General features: G+C 37.9%; 1 long non-coding RNA gene across 1 annotated transcript; it reads left to right on the forward strand.

The window, feature by feature from the left end:
• Positions 1–942: 942 nt before the first annotated feature.
• On the forward strand, positions 943–21,981 carry LOC136750615 (uncharacterized). Its single transcript, XR_010816917.1, has 4 exons — positions 943–1,024; positions 1,820–1,884; positions 20,322–20,365; positions 21,681–21,981. It is a non-coding gene; the product is annotated as an uncharacterized LOC136750615 (long non-coding RNA).
• Positions 21,982–25,977: the final 3,996 nt, after the last annotated feature.

Genomic DNA, 25,977 nt, shown 5'->3' on the forward strand with positions numbered 1-25,977 from the left:
GGGTTAACATAAGTACCCTATGCATAACAGGAATTGTTAGGACCTGTGACCATTACAGACAACAGAACTTGTTGATCTTATAAAATGATTGGGCGAGAGAGAGAGAGATATAGAGACAGACAGAGACAGAGCCAGTGTGAATATGATAAACGCACTATTCAAAATGGCATTGTTAAGACCTGGGACCATTACAGACAACAGAACTTGTTGATCTTATAAAATGCTTGGGCGAGAGAGACAGAGAGAGAGAGACAGACAGAGACAGAGACAGAGCCAGTGTGAATATGATAAACGCACTATTCAAAATGGCATTGTTAAGACCTGGGACCATTACAGACAACAGAACTTGTTGATCTTATAAAATGCTTGGGCGAGAGAGACAGAGAGAGAGAGACAGACAGAGACAGAGACAGAGACAGTGTGAATATGATAAACGCACTATTCAAAATGGCATTGTTAAGACCTGGGCCCCTTACATGTATATTTAAAAAAGACCCCCAACCACTACAGGAAGAGCCGACCCATTCACACTCTACAGTTGACCAACAAGAACAACAAGAACAACCGGTTATGGGTGGCCTTGTTGTTCAGGGTTTTAGGGGTGTACACTTTCTGACGGATATGACGTAGGAATAATTAAGGAAATAACTCTAAAATCACGCCCCCCAATTATGACGTAGGAATATTAATAAGCTTAGGGCATACGTCATAACAAAATAGGCCGCGCCCAAAAAACCCTACTATCTACTCATAAAGAAAAAAAAAACAACATTAGTACAAAGAAAATAAAACAAACATTATTGCAGACACCGCTTTCCTACAACCCCTTGAACCCTTCCCTTGTGGCCAGAGAACTAAGAGTGGCTACCTTAATACAATAAATATGGTAATGACCAAGCATATATTGCACTTCTCCTTCCTGGCCTCTGTAACCACTTTTACCCTTCACCAACATGGCCACCCACACACCAACTCCAACAACTCCAACAACTCCAGCCCAGCTCCCCCTTTCCCTCCACAACAGGTAAGTTCATAAGTGAGTTATTAATACCAACCATGCCCTTTTCTTAATACAACAAATTACCACCATTAGTAACTTAGTAAAAAACTTTTTAACTACAACACACTGCATCACACTAAACCAGCAACGAATAGTGTGGTTGTATTGGAGATGGGTTCACTCCATTACACCGCTAAATGGATATTTGGAGCTTCAGCCAGCTATACATATAGGTGCCTTCTTTATGTGTTGGGAAACCTAACTTTGCATTTTGAAGCAGAAAAAACTATTTTGTGTTATTTTTGTGTTATGTATTGTGTTACTCCAAGCTATGTCCTGAGCATTCAAGCAATTTCCTTTCAAATTATACCATCCATATGCATGTGATATTTTCAGAGCTATAGGTTTTTGAAATTGGGATGGTCCTTTTAGGAGGAAATTTAATGTCAGCTGAAGATAGGGGCGTAACAATTACAACCCCCCCAATATTTGTATCATGATCACATGAAAAATATGTAGAATTTATTTATTTTGTGGCAATATTTTTGTTCCTAATTGAATGTGAGTTTGTCATAATAAATCAGACAAAAATACTTAAGTCCCCCTCCATTGCACAAATTGGTAACACCCAATTTTCCTTTGCAAACGTTTATGCTTTCCTCAACACAGAGCTGAGCGCTTTGTCTGTAGATTGGGGAGCACAGGTAGCAGCTCTGAAAATGAAGAGATATACTTTTTATTTTAAAATAATTTCACAGCTATGACGTTAGAATTTAATAAAGTTATGCAGTCTGTAAGTTTTGAATGTTTTTATATCAGATTCAAGGTGAATATAACAGCATGGTAGAACAGTCAGAAGAGGGAGAGGAGAAACAGTTGATCAGGTAAAGTTGATGTTATTCAAATAATATACTATAATATATAATATACAATACTTATGTACATGTGCTTTTTTTGTTTTTTCTTTTTAATAAATTTGCAAAGATTTAAAACAAACTTCTTTGACGTTGTCATTATGGGGTATTGTCTGTAGAATTTTGAGGAAAATAATTAATTTAATCCATTTTGGAATAAGGCTGTAACATAACAAAATGTGGAAAAAGTGAAGCGCTGTGAAAACAGCCATTTCAGATGAGCAGGCAAGAATTAATCATATTTTATAGGGAATATTTTTTATATGATAAACTGTCAGTTTCAGGGTGAACCTAATGTTAGTGATCAGCTGAGCACAGGCAACAGGGACAGCGAAGGATTTAATGATTCAGAAATCATCACTTGCTTAAAGCCTGCACACCCTGATCCCAAGTTTATAGTACTACAGACTAGATCAAACTATGTATTACACTTTCAGATGTTCCCCTGGCTGCACTATAGTGCCACTTTAAAAGAAAACAATGCTTGGTTCTAAGTTAGATGCTGCCTTTGTGAGTACTGGCTTTAGGAACTGGAAAAAGGTAGTCGAAAAGTTTACAGCCCATGCTAAAAGTCACTCCCACTGCCATGCAACAACTGTGTATGCTCAGGAAACTAACAGCATAGCTTCACAACTCACCTCATCTGTTTCTAGACAATAGGAGGAAGCAAGAAATGCATTGCTAAAAATTGTAGGATGTATTCAGTATTTAGCTCGAAAAGGTATTGCACTGAGAGGTTATGATGAAGAGAGGGGAAATTTTTCCCAACTTCTAAAATGCAAGGCAGCAGATGATCCAGCCCTAACCATAATTAAAAAATCCTCAAATTCAAAATGACATACTCAGCATAATGAGCAATGACATCATCAGAGGAATAGCTGATACAATTCATTCACTTCCAGTCAGTCACTCAGTTGATGGAACACAAGATGTCTCAGGCACAGAGAAAGAGTCTGTTTGTCTTCATTATGTTGACCACGACTTGATTCCGCATGAGGAATTCATTGGTTGTTACGCAGTGACAGAAACTACAGGAGAGAGTCTTCCAAAAATGGCAATAGATGTAATCGAGACAATACATTTGCCATTAACTGCATTGTGTGGCCAGACATATGATGGTGCAGCCAATATGTCTGGCAAATACTCAGGAGCACAGGCTGTAATTAGAAAGAAACAGCCTTTATCTTTATATGTGCCCTGTGCAGCTCATTGTGTAAACCTAGTTACTCAAAAGGCATGCACAGCTTCAAAACAGCTGAGCGATTCTCTTGACTGGGTGCATCAGCTAGGAAATCTGTGTAGCCTGTCTGGTAAATTCAAAGAAAAGTTCAACCAGATTGCTACGGCAGATCATGTTATCTCAAGCACTCTAAAGCCTCTGTCAAACACGATGGACAGTACGACACCAAGCAATCTGTTCTCAAGCAGTATGATTCTGTACTCACTTCCTTAGAGGAAATGTCAAACAGCAATGCTCCTAGTGCAGCCACCGCCAATGGCTTGCACCAACAGTTTCTCAAAGGCAATACCTTACTGGGTCTTGTGTCGGCAGGAGCTGTGATTGGAGAGTTGGAATGTTTGAATACTTCTCTCCAAAGAAAAACACAAACTATCTCTGGCATGAAAAATGCTGTTTCTTGTGTTCAGTCTGTTTTGAAAGACAAAAGCCACTGACGAAGCCTTTCAAAGTCTTTTTGAGCAAGCCACTGTGATTGTGAATTCTCTAACTTAGAGGCTATCAAATTACCAAAACTAAGACAACCACCTAAGTGTTTTAGAATAGAAGCAAGCACATACTGCAAAAACAGCAACAGAGCATTACAGAGATGAGTTTTATCGGGTCCTTGATGTTGTTGAGGCAGAGCTCAATTAACGTTTTCAGCAGGAACAAATTGATTCAGTGTGTGGTGAGTATCCTGAAATCAACAGACAGTTACTTGCGGTTCAGTTACCCATGTTTAGAAATAACGACCAGTTTGGATCCAGTATGGAGGCAGCAAACATTCTTAAAGGTTTGTCAGTGGAAGTCTGTGGCCTTTTCAGTGAAGTGGAAACTCTGGTCAGGTTGCTCCTGGTTGTACCAGTCTCATCTTCTGAAGCAGAAAGGAGCTTTAGTGCCCTTAGAAGGTTGAAACCGGGCTACGCTCGAGTATGTCGCAAAAGAGACAAAATCATGTGACAGTTTGTCATGTCCACCAAGACAAGTTGGACCTCTTAGACAAGAAGTTGGTGTGCCAACAATTTGTTTGCTGGTTGTGAGAGACACAAGCAGATATTTGGTTCTTTCACTTGAACTGTTTAATCGTATTCACTGTTCTGTGAATAAGTGTTAGTGTATCCGAATCCCAAGTTTACAGTTGTGCAAGAGCTGACTACTGTATGTGTTTCCATTTCAAAAGGATTACAGTGCCTTACAGCGGCATGTAAAAATCTCAAAATACATTTGAATTTGTAATCAGTTACAGTGTGCATTCATTTATTCAAACAAACATTTCATCATAAATGTTTACAGATAGATAGATAAAGCAGATATAGATATTATCCAATAACACTGCACATATAACAAATATGATTTTTAAACTTATTTATTATTTTTCTTATAAAACAAATATCAGGAAGCATACCCACACTTCAACCCCCCCAATGATCAAACCAAATCTACGCCCTTGGCTGAAAAGGTTAAAGTATGACCAACCTCCAATTTTCTTGGCTGTTGTGAAAAAAGTTGACTGATGGTGAACTGCTTGTAGAGAGGGGTGGAGGTCCATGTGTCAACCCTGATTTTGATGGTCTATGGGTGGGTTTTCTCCTTAGACCTTCTGACTGAGTGTCTGTCTGCGGTTTTGCCAGACTTAATAATTGATTGGTTGTAGGTTTTCCATTTTCCCGGATAAACTTTTGTGGGATAAATACTTTGACTTTCTCTCTATTATATTATCATGATTGGCATGCAGTCCCACTTCCTGTTTGTATGAAAGGTGACGTGTATAAATAGAAGCAAATAGGTCAAAAGTTGCGATATAAATAAATCACATATACCTGTAAGCATGCGTAATGTGTAACTGGTTTGATTTCGTAGATTTGTTTAATTCCCGGGATGCATTTTGTTTAATGGAGGAAGAGACTAAGAAAAGGTTATAGGCAGTTAGAAGGGGGGAAGTGGAGAAAAGGAAAATCAAATAAAAGCTTCAGACATCAGATAAAAAAGATCTAGGACCCTTCTGTGAATGCCTGAGAATTCTGGGGAAACAAAATACAAATCCAGATTATCCCCGCAATGACACGGATCAGGATTCCAGGATCAATTTATTTTCTAGCATCCCAACAAAGCACAATGTATGTATAAGAATAATTTGCCGCGGTGGTTCTAATTAATGCAATATCAACACAACCAACATAACATCTCATCTTTTAGTCTCTATATACATAAATTAGAACCAGGAATGGAATACTGAAGCCCGGAGGATACATCTACTCAGACTGCAGCTCGCCAAGGCTTCCTCGTTCACCAAGAAATTACACCATCTTCTGGTATGAAACCCTATAATCAATGGAGATCTTTGTTGCCGCACAATGCCCTCTCACCCAGCCTCTTCAATCCTGTTGGTGACTGCTGGGCTGCTTATTACTGTAAATCATACAACCTTACTGTATTTTGGCAAATACATACAGAAATGCATATACCTTCCGAACAGAGAAATGTAGGCTTGTGGTAAAGGACTTCAGGAGACCGCTTTGAAGTTCTGTGTTTAATGACAGGCCTGTGCTCACCAAAGTACAGGTAACACGTCCATGCTGGAGACCCCCCAACTGACAAATGGGCTGCCATGCCTGTCTCCACAGACACCAGCACCACAATTGAAGATTTATTTTGTGAAACACAGACATTCATGGTACTTTATATATTCCATAGACCAGAGCAACAAACCCAAATACAAACTACATGCTGATAACAGAAGTGTTACCCAGCTTCTTCCCCAGTTTGATAACAAACAATAAAAGGTGACTTAATACTAACTTAATGACACTTAAGTAATTCTATCTCAGAACCAAAACATGCTCAAGCCATGCTTGGTCTTAAAAGAAAGACCATTAGCTAAAACAACCATTGGACCATTTATATCTCACATACAATGCACAATTAACATTTGGTAAGAGAAGTATTCACACATCCTAATTGATCCTCCACTGACATGGGCATCAGACCAGCCCCCCCCCCTGGAATTCCAAGAAGACTAAAATTTAACATTACTGAAAAAGAACACCTGGCTTGTTTGGTATCACCTGTGAGGTCATGCTTGAGGGACTTGAAAATGTAATTTATAGAACTAAAACTAGACAATATAGAGAATTAGAAACTCTAACATTCAGGGTTCTTGCACCATTTTTAAAGTCAAATTCAATGCTTTTTAAGACCTTTTTCTCTGACCTTACAATCTTGTTCAGCATCTGTTTTCCATTGCTGGAAACAAAATCTAATTCTGTTTCTTTTTTTACTTTATTGCACATTTTCCACTTACAGTATATATTATTTTAAGTACATAATACTTGCATAGCTGAAGCTGCTCTGAATCCATAGATACCACATATATAGCAGTAGCATCTATAATAGCTGAGATATGAGCTGAACGATATAAGCCCCCCCCCCCCCCTCTCTGGCGCTGCTCGGTCTGTAACCCCACACTGATCAGCTGCTGAGACAGGGTTTTTGTGATTGGCCAGTAATGGCAGATTTCCATGACACACATAGTAACATCCTCTCCATTGGGCAACTCCAGCCCCATGTGCTGCACTGCGTATTGAATTTCTAAAACCAGGAAGTGCGTGATGTAAACACACCGGATATGGCTCTTTTCAGCAGAATCTGATACGCAGCTAAAAACACTGCATGTCTTTATCTGAAATCGTTTATCAGATAATTAATACTTTGTCATCGATGCCGAATTTTGAGCGGATCCGCCTAAGTCGTCTTTTAATCAAACAAATACACACTAATTAGACGTTTTACCTACCGTGCCACTTTGCGTGACACATTTTCCCATCAGCCTTAAACCCACCATCCGCAAATTTAATACCTACAGCAAATGTACGGTACATTTAAGACAATTCATGACCTTAATTTCCCAGATTTTATTTTCACATTCCTCAAAGCCATCACACCCCTATACACATTCTATAGGAATCAAGGGAGAGGGATGGCAAAGACTGCTTTGATTCGAATTTCAATTCTATTACGCCAAAACAGACTAATCTGAAGTTTGGAAGGAAAGACAATCTATTTGTCTAAAATGTATAAAAACACAAAGCTAAAACTACCAATTCGGAGTGACACAACCTGGGAGAAGAAATCAAGGAGAGAAATACAGGAACAAGCAGTCAGACAGCCCTCCCTGCTATCGACCGTCTGCATAGCTGAATCTCAGTAAACCACACAGGTAGAATATTTTGTGTACTAGTCAAGAATTAGGCAAACCACAATTGCATAAAACCTAGTGGTGTATGAGATCTAAAGTTTAGGAACGGGCAGCATAATCATAATACTTGTTTGTTATTTTACATGTTTTGTGCCTCGAGTCAAAACTCGAGTATTGGACAGATCTCCTCTCAGTCTCACTTGAAATATTATCCACCTCTGTCATCTTTGCAAATACATGTTGTCTATTTGCATTTTTAATAAACCTATGTCTTGTATAAAACAGCCTCAAGGTTAATTCATGCAGATCAACCTCAGCGCTAATCTGAATTTGTATGAGTCAAGTATTGTGGTAACTTGCATATCAACCCGGTCTCGTTTTCTTGATTTATTCAGCAACTATTATTTCTTCTGATATTTGATCAAAACGAAGACTATAGTTTAAAGTCCTAGGCCAATCGAAATTACTTACTAATAAAACAATAACTGTAATGTAGGCATGCATGATGATATCGGCACGACATCGGTATCTGCCGATAAAAACTTAAGAAGCGAATTATCGGGATCAGCAGATATGAGCGTTTCTGCCGTCGCGCCTGGCCGATAAGGTGACGCGTTAACTGTGCGCACACATGACGCTAAATGTTCATTCTGAGCGCCAGCAGCTTCATCATGTCAGCTGTGTGGACGTGTTTCCAAGTATCTGAAACAGATAACAATTGCTATTTGCCAGGGTTGGGAGGGGTACTTTTAAAAAGTATTCCGTTACAGAATACTGATGACCTTGTTTTGAAAATAATCTGTAACCTAATCCAATACATTACTCAAGTCAATAACGTAGTCAGAATACTTTTAGATTACTTTTGGAATACTTTTTTTCCCTTTATTAAAAAAACAAAAGAAACAAAATGTACTACACATTCTAATATGGATGACGTATTGAAATTGTTTATTTGTATCCACAGTACAGACAATTAAAATGGTAATTAAGATTTGCATCTGTTAAATTTTCTTGCATATTGTACTTTGCATTTTGTAGTGTATGCATTTTGATAACCTCCGTGAAGTTGGCACCACATATAATTAAATAATCACCAAAACTATTCCATTCATTTATGCTGTGTTTGTGCTGATTTGTGCCGCAAAACTGAACATTTGTGCTGGTTTGGTCTTTGAGATATTAAGCATTATTTTTTGGGCTGTGTGACGTCATTCTCCACCCCATCTCGCTCAAATCGCTCCGAACCGGTGTCATTCGTTTGTGCTCGATTTGTGCCGGTTTGTGCCGTCAAAACAAACGCTGTAACTATTTCCTTTCCTTAGATATAGCAAGAATGTTTTCGGGAGCGGTGACGTCACACCCCACCCCATGTTGTCCAAATCGCTCCAAACCGGTGCCATTCGTTTGTGCTCGATATGTGCTGTTAAAAAAACCCTGTAACTATGATAGTTTCTTAAATATAACAGAACAACTTTTTTTAAGAACAGTGACGTCATTCTCCACCCCATGTCATCCGAATCGCTCCAAACCGGTGTCATTCGTTTGTGCTCGATTTGTGCCGGTTTGTGCTGTTAAAAGAAACAATCTACGTAATTCCCTTTACATAGAAATAACAAAATTATCTCCCGGATCTGTGACGTCAGTCATGCATTTACCCCATCTCGTCCAACGAACTCATTTTCTGACTCGTTCGTTTGTGCTCTCGATGCAGGTTTCTTACTGTCGCTGTCATTGTTTTTTTTGTTTTTTAATATTGACAGTTTGATCATTGACAGTAACTTCAAGGCTCAAATCCAAATCACATATGCCCTGTATCTGTGCTCGTGTAGCACTTGTTTGAATTCACCTCGTGTATATTGGTACTTAATATAATGTTGTTTGTGTTCTGGTCCATCGCTGAACCAAGTATTACATCTCGTTTATTACCATCATGTTTTAGGAGTTTATTCAAAGTAAAAGTAGGCTAACTTTGCCTCAGTGAATATATCGTTAAGTCATCTCTGCTTGCAGTTCTCAGAGAAAGCTGCATAAACAGTGAAGCAAGTACAGGTGAGGTGTGTGTTTTATTATGTTTCAAATATTTTACAGTGGAGACCGCTTATAGCGATCACGGTTATATTGATCAACCGCTTATATGGATCAAAAAGCTTGGGACGGAATCGTTCCTATACAAATGCTATTCAAATAATTTCTTATAGTGATCAAGTACTCCGCTTATAGTGTTCATTTGGGTCTTTTCATACATTTCAACATATGGAGAAAAATAAATAAAACGACGAACGTGATCGTTATAAGGGGTCTCCACGGTACTAAAAAAGTCTAAACATAGATGAGTCTTTATTTGATAGCTAGACAAATCTTATACAAGTTAGTAAAAAGTTAACTTGGTTTTGGACACAACCATGATCCAGGCATCAATTGACAAGTTTGTGAATTGACTTTTCCAGGCGGCCAAGAGCCGATATATAATACAGACATACAGCCGGCATTGATAGTCTACAGTTTATTTATTGTAAAACCACCGGCAAGCTGTGTCTTAGCCTAGTCTATTTGCACTACCGACGTATTTTGAAAGTATATCAAATTCAGGTAATAGCGAAGCTTTCAGTTTCATTACTTTATATTAATGTAATAAATATATAAATGTTAATTAAATGTTAATCTGCATGAGAAATAAATAAAAAAATAAGAAATCGGTTATAATGATCATCCGCTTATAGTGATCAATTTGACCCGGACTGAAGTTTAAGCAATTGGTCGGGAACCTGTCACCCTTGTGACTTGTACGTTTTGTTTATTTATTATTAATTGTTTTTCATTAATTCGTTTTGAGCACTTTATTTTGATTTGGACTACTTATTTACTTCACTATTATTTTCTTTTTTATTTGATTGCACGTATTCACGTTTTTAAAACCATTCGCTTTTATTGTATTTTCTATTTTTATTTTGAGCGCTGTTTTATAATGTATTTTGTTTCTCACGCCGCAACTCAGCCAAGGGCACAGTGAGACGGACGGTAATAGAGATTTCGGGTAGTCCCCTGTGTTCCTTGCGGTGGGAGCTGTTAAACCTTTTGTACTTCTTATATTTGTATGGATCTTCTACACGAGAGCAGCAGAACTTGAGGGGGAGCAGAGCAGCAATGAGCTCGGAGGCGCACAGTCGGGAGACGAGATAAGGACACCTGTCCCGAGTACCAGCCACGGAAGTGGAGGCTGGTGCTCCGCCGGCTGTGCTGTTGCAATTATTTAGGAGCTCCTCTTACTCGACTGGTTGTTTCTTTTTTTCTCTGTTCTCCTTCTGTTGTGTTTTTGAGGTATTGCGGATGAAGGCCGGATTTTTATCAAGAGGCTCGCCTACCGCTCGAGTGGAAGACTCGAGTGGGAGCTCTGGTGGACGAGTCCAGTAATTCATATGTTGTTTTAAATTCTTTTTAACCTTTGTATGAAACGTGGGAAGTAATTTTATTAAATTATTGAAACCCATCCCTTTGTACTGTTCTGCTGCAACTGGTGTGTGGACCCCTGGATAAAAAATCTTGGAAGAGATATTTTTGTAGTTGGTTGAGGCTGCTCGGGGTGTTGCAGCCCTAAGACTCCTGATACTCAACAGCCGAAATTCAGGTGGCTAGTACGGCTACTTTTATAATTTTGCCTCGTCTTGCGCCCCTCCCCGGGTGACGCGTTTTAGTTCCCGGCCAAAAGTAATAGTTTGATGAAATAACGCCAACCATATGAAACTAACCTTTGCTGGTTTTCTACTTGGCTGGTTTAACCTGGTTTCCCAGTCTGACCACTTGAAGTGTACAAACCCCTTTAAACCCAGCCGAAAGACAAGGCTAGTAGACCAGTTAAGACCAAAAAACCATCTTATGCTGTTGTAAGTTCCTTTTTCTTTTTTTCAGCACAGTATCATCTGAAATATCATTAATGTCAAATAACTTGGTAATTAGTTATGTTTAAATTTCAACATGTAATCAATATTGAAGATTAAAGTATCAAGCAGAATGCAGCTTACAGCATTGCTATTTAAAGATGGAACAAAGAACAGACAACACCCAATAATTGTGTATACTTTCAAATGCAAAGATGAAAAAGCTTCAACTATCTCCATTTCTTATGAAACTGTTTATCCTATCCAATCATTCCACCATCGTCCTTGCATAATGCAATAACCATTGTGAACATAAGCTGCACTTGTATCAAGTCACACACTAACTAATCGAGCAAACGGTTATTATAACGCAGTGGCCTTAACGATATATTCACTGAGGTAAACTTAGCCTACTTTTACTTTGAATAAACTCCTAAAACATGATGGTAATAAACGAGATGTAATACTTGGTTCAGCGATGGACCAGAACACAAACAACATTATATTAAGTACCAATATACACGACGAGATGGGGTAAATGCATGACTGACGTCACAGATCCGGGAGATAATTTTGTTATTTCTATGTAAAGGGAATTACGTAGATTGTTTCTTTTAACAGCACAAACCGGCACAAATCGAGCACAAACGAATGACACCGGTTTGGAGCGATTCGGATGACATGGGGTGGAGAATGACGTCACTGTTCTTAAAAAAGTTGTTCTGTTATATTTAAGAAACTATCATAGTTACAGGGTTTTTTTAACAGCACATATCGAGCACAAACGAATGACACCGGTTTGGAACGATTCGGATGACATGGGGTGGAGAATGACGTCACACAGCCCAAAAAATAATGCTTAATATCTCAAAGACCAAACCAGCACAAACGTTCATTTTTGCGGCACAAATCAGCAAAAATACAGCACAAATGAATGGAATAGTTTTAGTGATTATTTAATTATATGGGGTGCCAACTTCACGAAGTATTTTGATACCATTTACGTTTTTACAAACCAACATAAATCAGACATATCAATAATGCGTTATTGTCAAAGGTGCATCTCATTCACTGTCATTATAATGCAGGCACATGGTTTGTTTTCTGCTAATCAGTGATATGTGAAACGCATTTTCTTGAAAACTTAAACGGGTATCTTCTCTAAATTGTAAGTACGTTAAATACACCCGGCACCGAAAACACACATTGAAATCAGTGCAATTAAGGCGGTATTTTTTAAGTATCAATTCATGTTATGCATCTTGGTTCTGCAATTAACACATTATTGATGTCTTCCCTTCTTGTAAGTGATATCTATCGGTTTGTAAAAGTTTAAAGGTTTGACATGTGAGGATCCCCTGAACGCACACAGTTAATAAAAAGAGCACGGCACGGCAAGGCACTGGTTAGGATGAGTTCATTCAGTTTATGCGATTTATTTTGTTTTAGACTATTAACACGTTGTATGTTGTTATTTTGGCATTATATTAAGTATTGTATTGTTAAGATCACAGAACCAGCTAGGATGCACAGGAACTATTTGTAATTTACATGGATTTATCTTAAATTTGGATAGGATAACGTGTTGCCGTTTTGCTTATTATGCTTTTATAAAAATATGTAATTATTAAATCGTATTTATTATCATTTTTATTAAAATGTGTATTTTCTACTCGCATGTCAAGTATAATTCTATTAAGGCTGCACACATTTAAAAAATCTTACCTCCAGATGTTTGTTTTTTTAGATTTGAAGTTGAGTCATTTATGACTGTACATTGTCCCGTGGTGGACACATTTTGCACTTTGTTCCATTTTCTTTCTTTGAAAGTGAACAATTGCCTGTACTTCAACGAGTTAAATCCCTGTCAATACACAATGTTGCCACAACGTTGTAGAAACCTAATTTATGTTGACACAACGTGGTAGAACTGTGTGTTATTTCCATTCTGCTGCCTGTTGTACAATTTGACAAAGCTAAAAAAAAAGATGTGTATATATCGGCCAGAATGAGTTTGAAAATATCGGCATATGGAATATCGGCAAAAATCCAATATCGTGCATCCCTACTGTAATGATAAATTTAAACAATTTGTCCATTGAAACATTTTGACTGTATCTTATCAGATCAGCAACCTTTCATTTAATTAAACTATTTACATTTATTGGAGGTCCCACCGAGATTAGCAATGAATTGTTTCAAATTGAATCTTACCTGAGCGGTTTCATTGGTATTACTAAAAGCTTTATGCAGCTCAAGAAAAGCAGAAAACAAGCTGCGCCGTCAGTTTTTAACACAACTAATCAAAGCATGGACCCTGTTGTTAGTATATGTATTAACACATAATTACATTACTAATTCTACAACAGTTTCTAGATACAACTGAAAATGTTGTCTCTTATCCAGATCATTTAGATTCATTCTAACAATTTCTGTGATACATCCTGACATGGTTTAATACTGATTGAGTGACTGTTTAAGTGACACCGCTGTGTCCTTCTGTTGTGAGTTGCTGCTCATGGAGTTGCAGTCTCAAACCTGGCTATAGACCCATCTATATCCTAGTTCTTGGTTTGCTGCAGAAGGAAGTCACATTAAAAACACATTTTAACCCTTACAAATACAGCAACCATAAACATTTGTCATTAACCTATAACTACAGCATTTATAACAATCCTCTTGTTTAGTATATTGTATATTTTTACATTTTGCATAATGACACTTACGTGCAGAGAAGATATCCACTCAGATGATGTTTGATGCCAGCTACATGTGTGTGCTCTAACTATAAAAGCGAGAGCTGATTTTCCATTGTTCCCACAGAAGTGCCAGATTTTCTCAAGAATCTGCAGGTTTGTAAAACCTCAGAGAGATGTTTTGGTTTCCCAAACTCTGAACATAATGAATGTCTAGACCTAAGTCAGATGAAGGAATTGTTAGCTAAATGCTTAGGAGAGGACAAAATCAGCCTCATTAATGGACAATAACAGCTAAGCTACTTAGTGATGCACGTTTACAGAAAATGTGCAGACTAAACTGAATAGGAATTCAGAACACAGAATAGACTCCTCTTCTCTACCTGATTTTGCATTGTATTTTATTTCTCCCACATAGAAATAACAGTAAATATAACTAAACAATGATTATTCCTATGTTACTATAGTGAAGCATAGAACTTGCATGCCTACCTGCAAATACCTTTCACAAAGGAAGACTATTTGCATATCGAAATAACCTGTAAACATAAAAAAAAGTTTACTTGTTCCAAACTAACACTCATTAGCTTTTTTCATTTCTGTAAAACAACACAACCCTGACAACTAGTGTGTAACTATTTCCTTCGAGGGAGGTAGTTACAATAACTGCATTTAACAGTCTCTCTTTTGTGCACTCTTCTAAAGCTAGTTTGTATTTCCCCACTGAGTGAAGTACAGATAGTTGAGAGACTCCTCTAAATCTGAAGCAAAAGGATTCAATCATCGCCAACTATCTACCATCATTCCTGTCCTGTCTGTAACAACCCTGAACTGTCCTGCCTGCCCCTGCTGCACACTGCACTGCCTGCCTGTTGCTGAACCCACAAGCGTGCTGAACACATTGAAAAAGGAGCACCCTTCCACAGAACGTGAGTGTACACCCTTTTTCTCTCCAGCACCACAGACAAATTCACACTTGTAAGCTCAAGCACTACAAACACGCTATGTCCCAGACCTAAGATATTGTAGGCACACAAAATGGCAGTACAACTAGACATTTTCCAGATGCTTCATGCTGCTGCATCCCAAGGATCCAACAAAGCATCCGATCTTCAGCAATCGACGACTCAGACCAGTATGGACCTGATAGCCCACCACTGGATCACGCCTGGGAAATACAGCACAACCCCAGGATGAACTCCACCAGAGAGGCAGCTCACCTTGCAGCAATAGGATATGCTGCACAATGTGGATGCCAGAAATCCACCCAGGAATTACATCTTAAAGACAGACCAAGAAAAATTATTCTACACACAGGAAATTCCCACATGGACCGACGACATCCAGCGAACAGCACATCAACTGAGTAACCAGGACCAGTACCTGCAGGGACCCACTGGGACACACCAGTACTCTCAAAGTCCTGTCTCCACAGACCAGACTCCTGCCGCCGTGGACAACCAGTGCCACACATCCCCACACCAGCAACATGACAGTCTGCACAAATCAACCAGCTACAGACCCATCCAGCTCATCTCCCAGAAGCCACAACACAGTGATGTACTAGGGCAATAGCAGCCTGCCTTCTTCACAGAACCCTCAACCCTGCCACCCTGGCCTTGGCAGACACAACTGCCCACCTCTGCCTTCATGTCCCAATCAACTCAACAGCTACAACCCTGGCAGCAGTGTGAGCCATCTCCATTGGACATGCACAAGGTAGTGCCCCTTATCAACAAATTTGAGGCAAACAGAAAATACTCTAGAACTGAGGCTCACATAACCCATATTCCTGGCAACCTATCTCCGAAGATGAGGGCAGCCCTGTGTGTGTTTGTTAGGCCAAATACCCCCATGCAGGACATTGTGGAAGCAGCTCAAATAGTGTGGCAAACCACACAATTCCACAGCCATTTCCTTAAAAAGACACTCGACACTCAAATCTCAGCAGTGAATACAACAAGAATAGATTACTTCCTGCACTCTGATGGTAGCGAACTACTACACAAACCGCACACCGAGTGCCCATCATTCCCCTACAGACATCAACTAAGAAAAAAAGGAAAGCGCACAGACTATGTCAAACCTTTCAGTTCGCCTCATGACAAAATAAAGGACATCAACAAGAATCCCAAGAAGCCTACCAAAGCAACCTTCTGTCATTCCGAAGACAATGACCTGAGTGATGCAAAGATGCACCACTTGAAGCAGGAAATGCAGAAGCTCCAGTGCCAGGCATAAAAAGTGTTTGGGCATGAGGAATGCAACACAGCTACACTCAAAAAACAACTCTCACCTTCTAACTCTGACTACCATTCCTCGCTGAATCAACCCTATCACAGCTGACTAGGCCTGCTCACCTCTGAACCCACATCACCAAAGGCAATTCATTCACAGGATGCAGAGGGGAAAGTGCCCTCAACAGAGATCAACGCCTACTGCCTGCCCCTGCTCTTCCGTTCTAACAGTGACTCTCCTCCTCAGACTTGCCAAAAAATCCCACGCTGCACCCCACACTATCACTCAGCCTCAAGGATGTAATACTTTCCTACCCAGCTGCCCCAGAAAGCAGGTTTCATGTGAGAGCAGGATAGATAGAGGGGAAATGATAAAAGGTGTAAAAGGATAAAACAATAAGGTGACTTAAAACTAACTTAATGACACTTCAATAATTCTACCTCAGAACCAGAACATGAATAAGCCATGTTTCTTAAAAGAAAGACCATTAGCTAAAACAACCATTGGAGCATTTATACTCCACATATATTGCAAAATTAACATTTGGTAAGAGAATTATTCAAACATCGTAATTGATCCTCCATTGACATCAGGGGCGTCGCAAGGGGGTAAACATCCCGGGCAATTTGGGGGGATTAATTAACTTGCCTGGGGCCCTCACCTAGAATCGCCTCTGACTGACATGGGCATCAGACCAGCCCCTCCTGGAATTCCAAGAAATCTCTCAGTTAACATTACTGTAAAAGAACACCTGGCTTGTTTGTTATCAACTGTGAGGTCATGCTTGAGGGACTTGAAAATGTAATTTATAGAACTTCTAAATATAGAGAGTTAGATTTTATTTTAAGACCTTTTAAGACTTTTTAAGGAGCTGCAGGAACCCTGACATTTGAACCACTTTTCACATTCCTCAAAGCCATCACACCACCCATATACACATTCTGAATCAGGGGAGAGGAATGGCAAAGACTGCTTTGATTCGAATTACAGTTTTTTTATCCCAAACCAGACCAATGAGTAATTTGTAAGGAAAGACATTATAATCTCGTTGTCTAAAACGTATAAAAACAGAAAGTTAAAACTAACAATTGGGAGTGGCACAATTGGGAGTGGAGTGGAACCACCTGGGAGAAGAAACCAAGCAGACAAAATCCAGGAAGACTGAATGGAACCAGAACCAGAACTCCTCCACCAAAAACCTGACAGATTTGCAACCGTCCTCAAGTCGACACAGTCTGCCCTCCCCGCTATCGAACGTCTGCATAACTGAATCTCAGTAATCCACACAAGTAGCATATTTCATGTACTAGTCAAGAATTAGGTAAATCACAATTACATAAAACCTAGTTGTGTATGAGATCGAAAGAGAGGAAATGATAAAACGTGTAAAAGGATAAAACAATAAGGTGACTTAAAACGAACTTAATGACACTTAAATAATTCTACTTCAGAAGCTTATGGTCTATCGTTTATATCGTTGTGTCGCAAATCCCACTCTTTATGGCAGTATTTTTGGACGACACTTTGTGTTCTTCCCGGTTCTTCCACACGTGGTGGGTGCAGGCAAATGTGCATCAGAAACACAGACAGACATGGAGGAGAGTGAACTGACACAGAATAACCAACATAACCAAAAGATACTTTAATGCACAAGCGCACGTCTGCCCCGCTCTCGTCACCAGGCTAAACTCAATCTGCAAGCACCCCCACCCCTGCTAATTTAGATGTATATATTGTGTATAAAATTAAAGAATAAAGTTTGTTTGTCTGCACCTGTTTGCATTGCTTTCCAATTTATTAAAATGCAGTTTCATTTTCTTTATATTAAGATGGTGAAGTGGTACAACAGTCTTATTATTATTATTATTATTATTATTATTATTATTATTATTATTATTATTATTATTATTATTATTATAACTATTTTGTATTAACACGTGCTGTACCGGTAAGCAGAATCGAAACGGGACAGTCAGAGAGGAAATGTCCCTGTCTAGCAGATGTTAAATGCGCCACTATAAACCCGGATGTGGTAAATCTACCTGAATCTATACCATTTTACAGAGCATGTGATGCGTGATTACTATTACTTGTGTTATTGTTGTTATGTGACAGTAAATTATACTGTCACATAACAACAATCGTCACTCTGTCATGGTAAATATATGCAGAATGCAACACATTGCTCATGTGTTGTGTGAGCAATGTGTTGCATTCTGCATATATTTACCATGACAGTCTGCATGTAGTATTTGTTAGTTTTGCATATTTAATGATTAACAAAATATTTGTAGCTTTAATGTCTTTGGTTTTATTTTGTAGCTTGATTGGATAAAATCAAGAAATATCGAGATACATATCGTGCATCACCCAAACTTCTAAAAATATCGAGATATTATTTTTAAGTCATATCGCCCAGCTCTACATACAACATACACACACAACTTTACTAGTACTTAGAATATGTCGAAGAATTTTGGTGAAAACCTGCAGAGTGGTTCATATGTATGCTGTTTCATTTTGTCCATCTCTGGCATAAATCCCCATTATGCTACACAATTGTAAATAGTTTTCCCTTATAATATATCTTATAAATATATTAATTATTATAAAATAATAATAATAATAATTAAATAATAAATAAATAATAAATAATAAAATAATAATTCATACATTGTTTCCATTGATTTTAGTAGTATAGCTGATGTTAGTGAATTTTAATGTTTGTTATTTAGATTACATACTGTACCACTAGCAGGATCTGGGAACAATTTAATGAAGCAAACCGCCATGATTATTACTGAAAGAACAGAGCGAGGGCAAGATGTGCACATTAAAACACTGTACTAGCTTTCTGTAGTGTAACTCTGAGCACGTTATTAAATCACCTACTGTACCTGCAGCACACAGCACAAGAGCACGGTGCTCAGTTACAGCACCGCAGCAGTTACAGGACAGAAGTACTAAAGAAATAGTGTTGAGGTTGAGTATACCTGAAAATTAAGCAGCTGGAATCTAAAAGTATAAAAATCCACAAAACTAAAATAAAGAAAATGTAGAAATCCCCTTGTCATGTAAAAATCCCACACACAGCCAGCTTTAACAAACAAACAAAAATGTGGACATGCTTAGGTTTCTTTCAACAAAAAAACATAACAAAAAACTACCACTAGTGAAACAACTACAGCCTATTTGATAACTTTTTGAAAAATTATTATTTCTATATTTATGTTTTATGATCACATGTTTTTAACAAACACAAATGATACAAATGATGTCCCATTTTTCATGGTTAATAAGTGTAGCTTAGAGTGTAAAATATGGAGCCTAGACCCCTCATTTATAATTTGCTATTATATTGCACTTGGCATTATTTGTTTGTTTTCTTCGTTGTAGATTGTGCAGTTTGCATTCAAAATTGATGTATCAGCATTAGAAAGTTATTTATTTTGCAATATACAAAAAGATTGGCATTTTGACTTACTTACACATTATTTATTGAAAAAACAAAACAGTAAAACATGTTATGCTTCATTGTTTTAATGGAATATGGTGCAAAATGGCAGTACTGGCAGTATCGTGATACTAAAATTAGTATTGGTATCTTCACGCAAAATATTGGTACCGCCCACCACATGAGTCAGCTCAATTGTGATCCAAAGAAAGGGACCAGGAATTTCAATCTTGCCAAAAATAAAGGGAGGATTGGCTGTGATATGATGGGGAAGTTATGTGGTGTTCTGCGTGGAGAACAATTGAAATTGAAGGATTAAAAACATAAAAAATACATCAATAAACCTTTCTTTAACTAATGCACTAGTGTAAATGTATTTATTTACTTCACGTAGCTCTTGTCACAATGGTGACAATATTTTGGGCTAGTAATACTTGCTAGTAGAAATGTCAGGCTACTACCCAGCTGGCTTGTGCCAAAAATCCTTAAATTCCAGCCTCGTGTGTATTGTTAACACTGATCTCAGACTTTGAAAATGATAAAAGTAATTTTATTAAAAAAGCAGACAAGTTTATGAATGTTTATCTTCTTAATTCTCTTTTGTAGAGTTTAAGTTTAAGATTTTGGTGTTGACTTTATTTAAACATTGATCCCGAATCAATACATTGAACAATACAATTCGAATGCACTGTGACATCATCACCCCTTGCCTGTCCATTTCTGCCTGCAGGGAACTTCAAATGTAAGCTGCCCTGGAGGACATTTCAAATGCATGTAAGATGTATTTTTCCTGTCTTTCCATGTTTGGTCAGAATTTTGTTTTTTCTGTAAAACATCCAGTTTCCACTTTTCTCTTTCAAAGAATTTCCACTTTATTATTATTATTGTAATGCTTCAGAGGACAGCTGAGGTGGACCCAAGTGCAAGTTCTATACAGAGGAGGCACGGCTGACAATGCAAAGGGAATATCCAAAAGACAAGGTTTAAACACAGTCCAGGGGTCAATAGATGGGGTAAACAGGCTGAAATAGGTAAGCCAAAGGGATGGTCGAAAAGGCGAAGGTAAAATGTCTGGAACACAGGAAAGTCGAAAGTCAAAAGCCAGAGGAAATGCAACAATGAATGAGACAAGACTGTGCAGAGAGTGAAGGGCAAACAGGGGTTTAAGTGCAGGGCAGTCAGTGGAGCTGGAAGAAAGAGGTGGAACCAATGAGTGAAGAGGGTTAGTAGGACAAGTGCACATGGAAGGTGGGAATGTTAACTGAAAGACTGCAGGCTGAGTATTCGGGTGATGGTGACCTCTGGTGGTGAACAGGGGAACTGTGGCTGGCAGGTGTGACTATTTACCACATCATACAGAAAATAATCAGTGCTTTTATAGTGTGTTAGTCTATTGATTTAGACCAATCCCCCATCCCCACACACAACGTTTAAGTTAAGGCATGTTTATGTATTATTATTTATACTAATACTGTATAATAATAATATTATTATTATTATTGTTATTGTTATTGTTATTGTTATTGTTATTATTATTATTATTATTGTTATTGTTATTGTTATTATTATTATTATTATTATTATTAATAATAATAATAATAATAATAATAATAATAATAATAATAATAATAGTAATGCATTGTTAGAGGCATCTTCAGTTGCATCGTTTAAACCTTTAAAACTGTGAATACCATTCGGCAGTTTTACTTTTAAAATGTCTCACTTGAATTGATCCAAGTCTTGAAATGATCTCAGATCAATGCATTAATTACCCAACTGGAACAGGGATATCACTGCAAGTGCTGACCTGAGGACATTGTTTCATTATTTATTTTTAAATATACATAGGCTATTTGTTATTTTTAATCAATCTTATATGTTGCTTTTAAATGTGTTGATCACCGTCTTGCCACAATCATAAAGTACATGGTTAAAAAAGCAAAATGAACTTGTTGACTATTTCCAAAAAAGCCTTCAAATATTGATATTCAAACTCCAAGTTCTTGGAAGGTCACTAACTACTTCAGCGATTTCAATGAACCATCAGCGTATTAATGACATTACTGACATGCATGTTTATATTTTTCAGTGAAAACGCCATACGATGTAAAAAGCCGGTACCAGTCGGTTCTGAATGTGTAAGAAAAGGGAATCGTGGCCAGAGCCTCCCAGCAGTGTGAGCTGGACTGGATTACTGCTCCCACTGCAGAAGTGCTGATCGCCTCAGAGATACAGATCAACAGTTATCTGTGTTTGAGTGCAGCAAGGAAAATCTTCAGTTATGTCAGTGGGAAGATGTTTTGTCTAATTTAGTTTTAAACAAATAAACAGTCCTAATCCATTTGTGATGTTTTTTTTAATTTACTTCCATGGATTGTCTATTGTTACTATTGGCAGAATGCTATCATATGAAATTATAGTAGTCTTTCGAATGAATTAAATGTTGTTTTGTAAATTTGTTGATTCACAGTGTATTTATATATACCACTTTCTGTTCTATTAATGTGGCTTTACATTTACGTACATGAGTTATCTACTGTCATTACATGGAAGAGCTATCACTTTATAATACAGTACTCTTCCTACTGTATTACACTGAGTTACAATCAGTTTTATTGTAATTACTATGATTTACAATACTTTCACAGATACCACTTGTTCAAGTGTGTTTGAGTTTACTTGCATGGAATGTCTGTTCTTATTGTCAATATTGAAATTGCAAAACATACCATTTATTTCATTCTTCACAACATGTTTTAGTGTTAAATGTTTTAAGGTTTATATAAAATCATTTGCTCACATTACAAAACGGTGAATTTAGGCCATGTATGCAGTGTAAATTCAGAATGTGAGAAGAGTGGAAATCTAAACAAACCACAAGTCTCGAGTTTCTTCTTCACTGCTACAACCTACTGGTCTGTCAGTTTGTGAGGTAAGAATGATTCAAATCCAAATCCGTATCCTTTGGAAGGACTTATAATTCACTATCTTTGTGTTCATACATGAAGGGAAATTTTCCTGCTTCGTTATACAGCTGCTTCACTGTGCACTATATTTCTCATAGGGGAAACAATTGTTTTATTCTCTAGCTTTCTTGGAATATTTTATCCCTGGCTTGGATATTTGCTGTTTTTACTGGTAATATATTTGTATGTAATTACATGCAAGAGGGAAGTGCTGATCATCACATGTTGTTACACTGTAACAAGAGTTTAAAGTCATCATTAACATCATAACGGTTTGCACCATTTTACATGAATATGGAAGTGAACTAACCCACACTACATGTGACTAAGCCATACTGCTTGTTGTTAAGTGTATGTAAGCTTGTGCTGTAATAACATTATTGATACTAATATTTAATCTTTAACTATACATGAAATACATGTTCAATTCACTCTTGTTACTGTGTAATTACAGTGTAAGTAAACTCAGCTCAGTAAGGGTACTGTATTATAAATGTTTCCTCAGTTCCCAGCGAGGCCTCTGGCTTGGATGCTGCGATATGTGAAACAATGAGGACAGGGCAACACAAACTGTAACTAGTTATGAGACTCAACCCAGGAAGGGTGAGCGATGGGAATGAGGAATGCAGAGATTGGGGGGAAGGATGGGATGACATTTTAGCTAAGCAGAGACAGCGCCAAGCTGGGAAACGGGATAATCTACCCCTCTAGAAAGGGGGCGGCTCCCCCACCATGTGCCTGCCAGAGAGTAGTATCACAAGAAGTCCAGACTGCAGTGAGAGAGAGAGCAGCAACTGTGGGACTGGACTTGTGTGTTCATGGTGTAGCATACTGTTCACTTACAACTGTGTCAACAAATTGCAGAGTACTTGGGGCCTTCATTGGAGAGAAAAAGCACACGCCACAAAAGAAGCAATTGCTACATTTCCAATTTCACTACAGTGCACGAACTATGTAGTGTGTTAGGGTTGCTCAATTATATAAGATCATGTACTCGGCAATATTCTAAAATAGCTGCCATTTGATAAATACAAACAAATGCTACTCAACACTGAATGCCTGGTTATTTTAAAGCCTTTTAAACATATTGATACTGAAGTTGATACAGAAGATTCAAAATCTAACTCTCTCCGTCTGTCTTCACATGGGACAGAAACAAACAACTGTCATAATCATCCCACAGGTCTCTACTCTGAAGCTGTCACGGTTACCTCGTGGGAGGACCGTAAAGCTGTTAGAGACAGGACCCAAGTGCAGAGCTACTGCAATGAGCAGACAGAAACCAAGGAGAATCAAAAGGCGAGGTCGAGGTCACAGGCAAAAGGTTGAAATCCAGGAGGTCAAGAGAAACAGATACAGAACAAAAAGAGAGAGATAGAGACAAGGACAGGGCATAAAGCGAAAGAGGAAGGGCGAGAGAGCGGGTTAAAGGGCAAGGAACCAGGAGAACACAGCTTGATGAAGCAGGGAGAGCTGACAACACTTTGCCAAGAGTGAGGGCAGTGAGGGGTTTATAAAGGAGAGCAGAAACTAGGAAGACAAGAGCAGGACCAATGAGAACAAAGGACAGGAGCAGAAGTGCACAAGGGTGAGGAGTAATGTTAATTGATAAAATGAAAAAAGGAAAGCAGTGAAGGGAGAAGGAAAAGGCAAGGGAACATTGGCGGCCTCTAGTGGGGGAAGAGGGTCAGGGCTAGGGAACTGTGACAGAAGCCCTATCCAGTAGAGGTCGGATGATTAATCGCAGCCGATAACAGCTTTTTGAAATAGTTTTTTGGGGTTGTACGCATTAATATCATTGTTATAGGGGACAAACATGAGTTATTAAGTCTTTTATTTGTAGATTTGTATATCTGTTTATGAACTTGTTCGTTTCAATTATTTATTTTGAATCGTATTTATTTGTGTAAATCAAGTGCATGGATTACAAACACTGGGTGTTTGTGTACATGGTGACGCACTAATATGATTCCAGAATTATTTTCTATTATTCCTTGCTAATCCTGTTGTTAAAAAACTGTGAAAATCTATAAATAAAAGTAATACAATGTGCAGTGCAGTCACGTGTTTATTTACTTCTATATGCGTTTCTTTGAGAAATAAAAAGCAGTTCTACTAAAAAAATCTACAAGATGCAAAGTGTGAAATTCTGTCGTGTCTGTTTAGCAGCCGCAGCTTTATTCACATCTCTGCACATCCTACAGCTGCACTAATATCTGACAATCAGTAAAGAACGCAAAGTTTGATATTCCTGGAATTCCATTATTTGTAGTTTATTTTCATCGATGATCCAAAAAGGCTAATGTTGAATTAATGCTGTAATTTTGTCAAAAACTTTCCAATAAATTAATAAAAAACTCCCTAATTCTGTATCAAATCTTCACCATTTTCCAGAATTTGGACTGTTATTATTTTGTCATTTATTTTGAATTAATCTATTTTGTGTTATTTATTATATTTTGTTTATACTTTTTAGTTAATACTGTTATTTTGTTACATAATAAAGGTTAAATTGTTGCAATTGTACATTGAGTGCTATGTATTTTATGCAATATATTGATTTTATTGACAAAAATTGGAAACAAATAATACAAATCGGCCAATCAATGGGATATCAGCTTTTCCCCCAAGGAAACAAGTCTGAGACAGATGGATCACTGACTGTCAGTTAAAGGGATCAAGTGTATCGTGTGCACTGACACTAACCTGGGCGTGAGTGTGTCTCTTCTTCGACAGTTTCCGGGCCACAACGAGAAGATCAAGGACAAGACTTCAATACAGCAGTGCAATACAAACCACTTTTACACAGAACATGGGGAGAAGCCAGATTTGGACCCCGCTTGTGTGTTACAGAGGACAAGGTACTACATGAATGTCTCATGTTGTGTCTTGTCTTGTGTCTGTCCTAGAACCCACTGAGGGTCAACAGAACTGAATCAATATGTCTAAAGATAGTCAGAATAAAAGACTGCTCCACAGGGCATTACACTAACTTATTTTTGTAGGAGCACAGGTGATCCTATATATATATATATATATATATATATATATAAACTAGAACAGACAACACACAAAGACTTCAAATCTACCTGTATGTAATTCATATGCACAATTAACTTCCAACTTTGTACTAAAATTGAGAATATATTTCTAATATCAAAAAATGAATAATTATTCAATTTTGTGGAGAAGAAAAAGGTAGATTCAATATTTTAGGCTAAATGAAATGAATGCAGATTAATTGTATGAAGAGACAATGTATGCTTCTGTTATGCTGTTGTAACCCTACATTAGTGTGTAACATGTCCAGGGATCTTAGGTGCGACAGGAGACTGGTTGTGCAAGTTGTGGCACAGTGCAATACTAAACCCCTGAATAAAAAACATACCAGTGGTATGACTTTCCTTGAATGGTATTTTA

The sequence above is a fragment of the Amia ocellicauda genome, chromosome 5 (genome assembly GCF_036373705.1).
Source record: "Amia ocellicauda isolate fAmiCal2 chromosome 5, fAmiCal2.hap1, whole genome shotgun sequence".
NCBI lineage: Eukaryota > Metazoa > Chordata > Actinopteri > Amiiformes > Amiidae > Amia > Amia ocellicauda.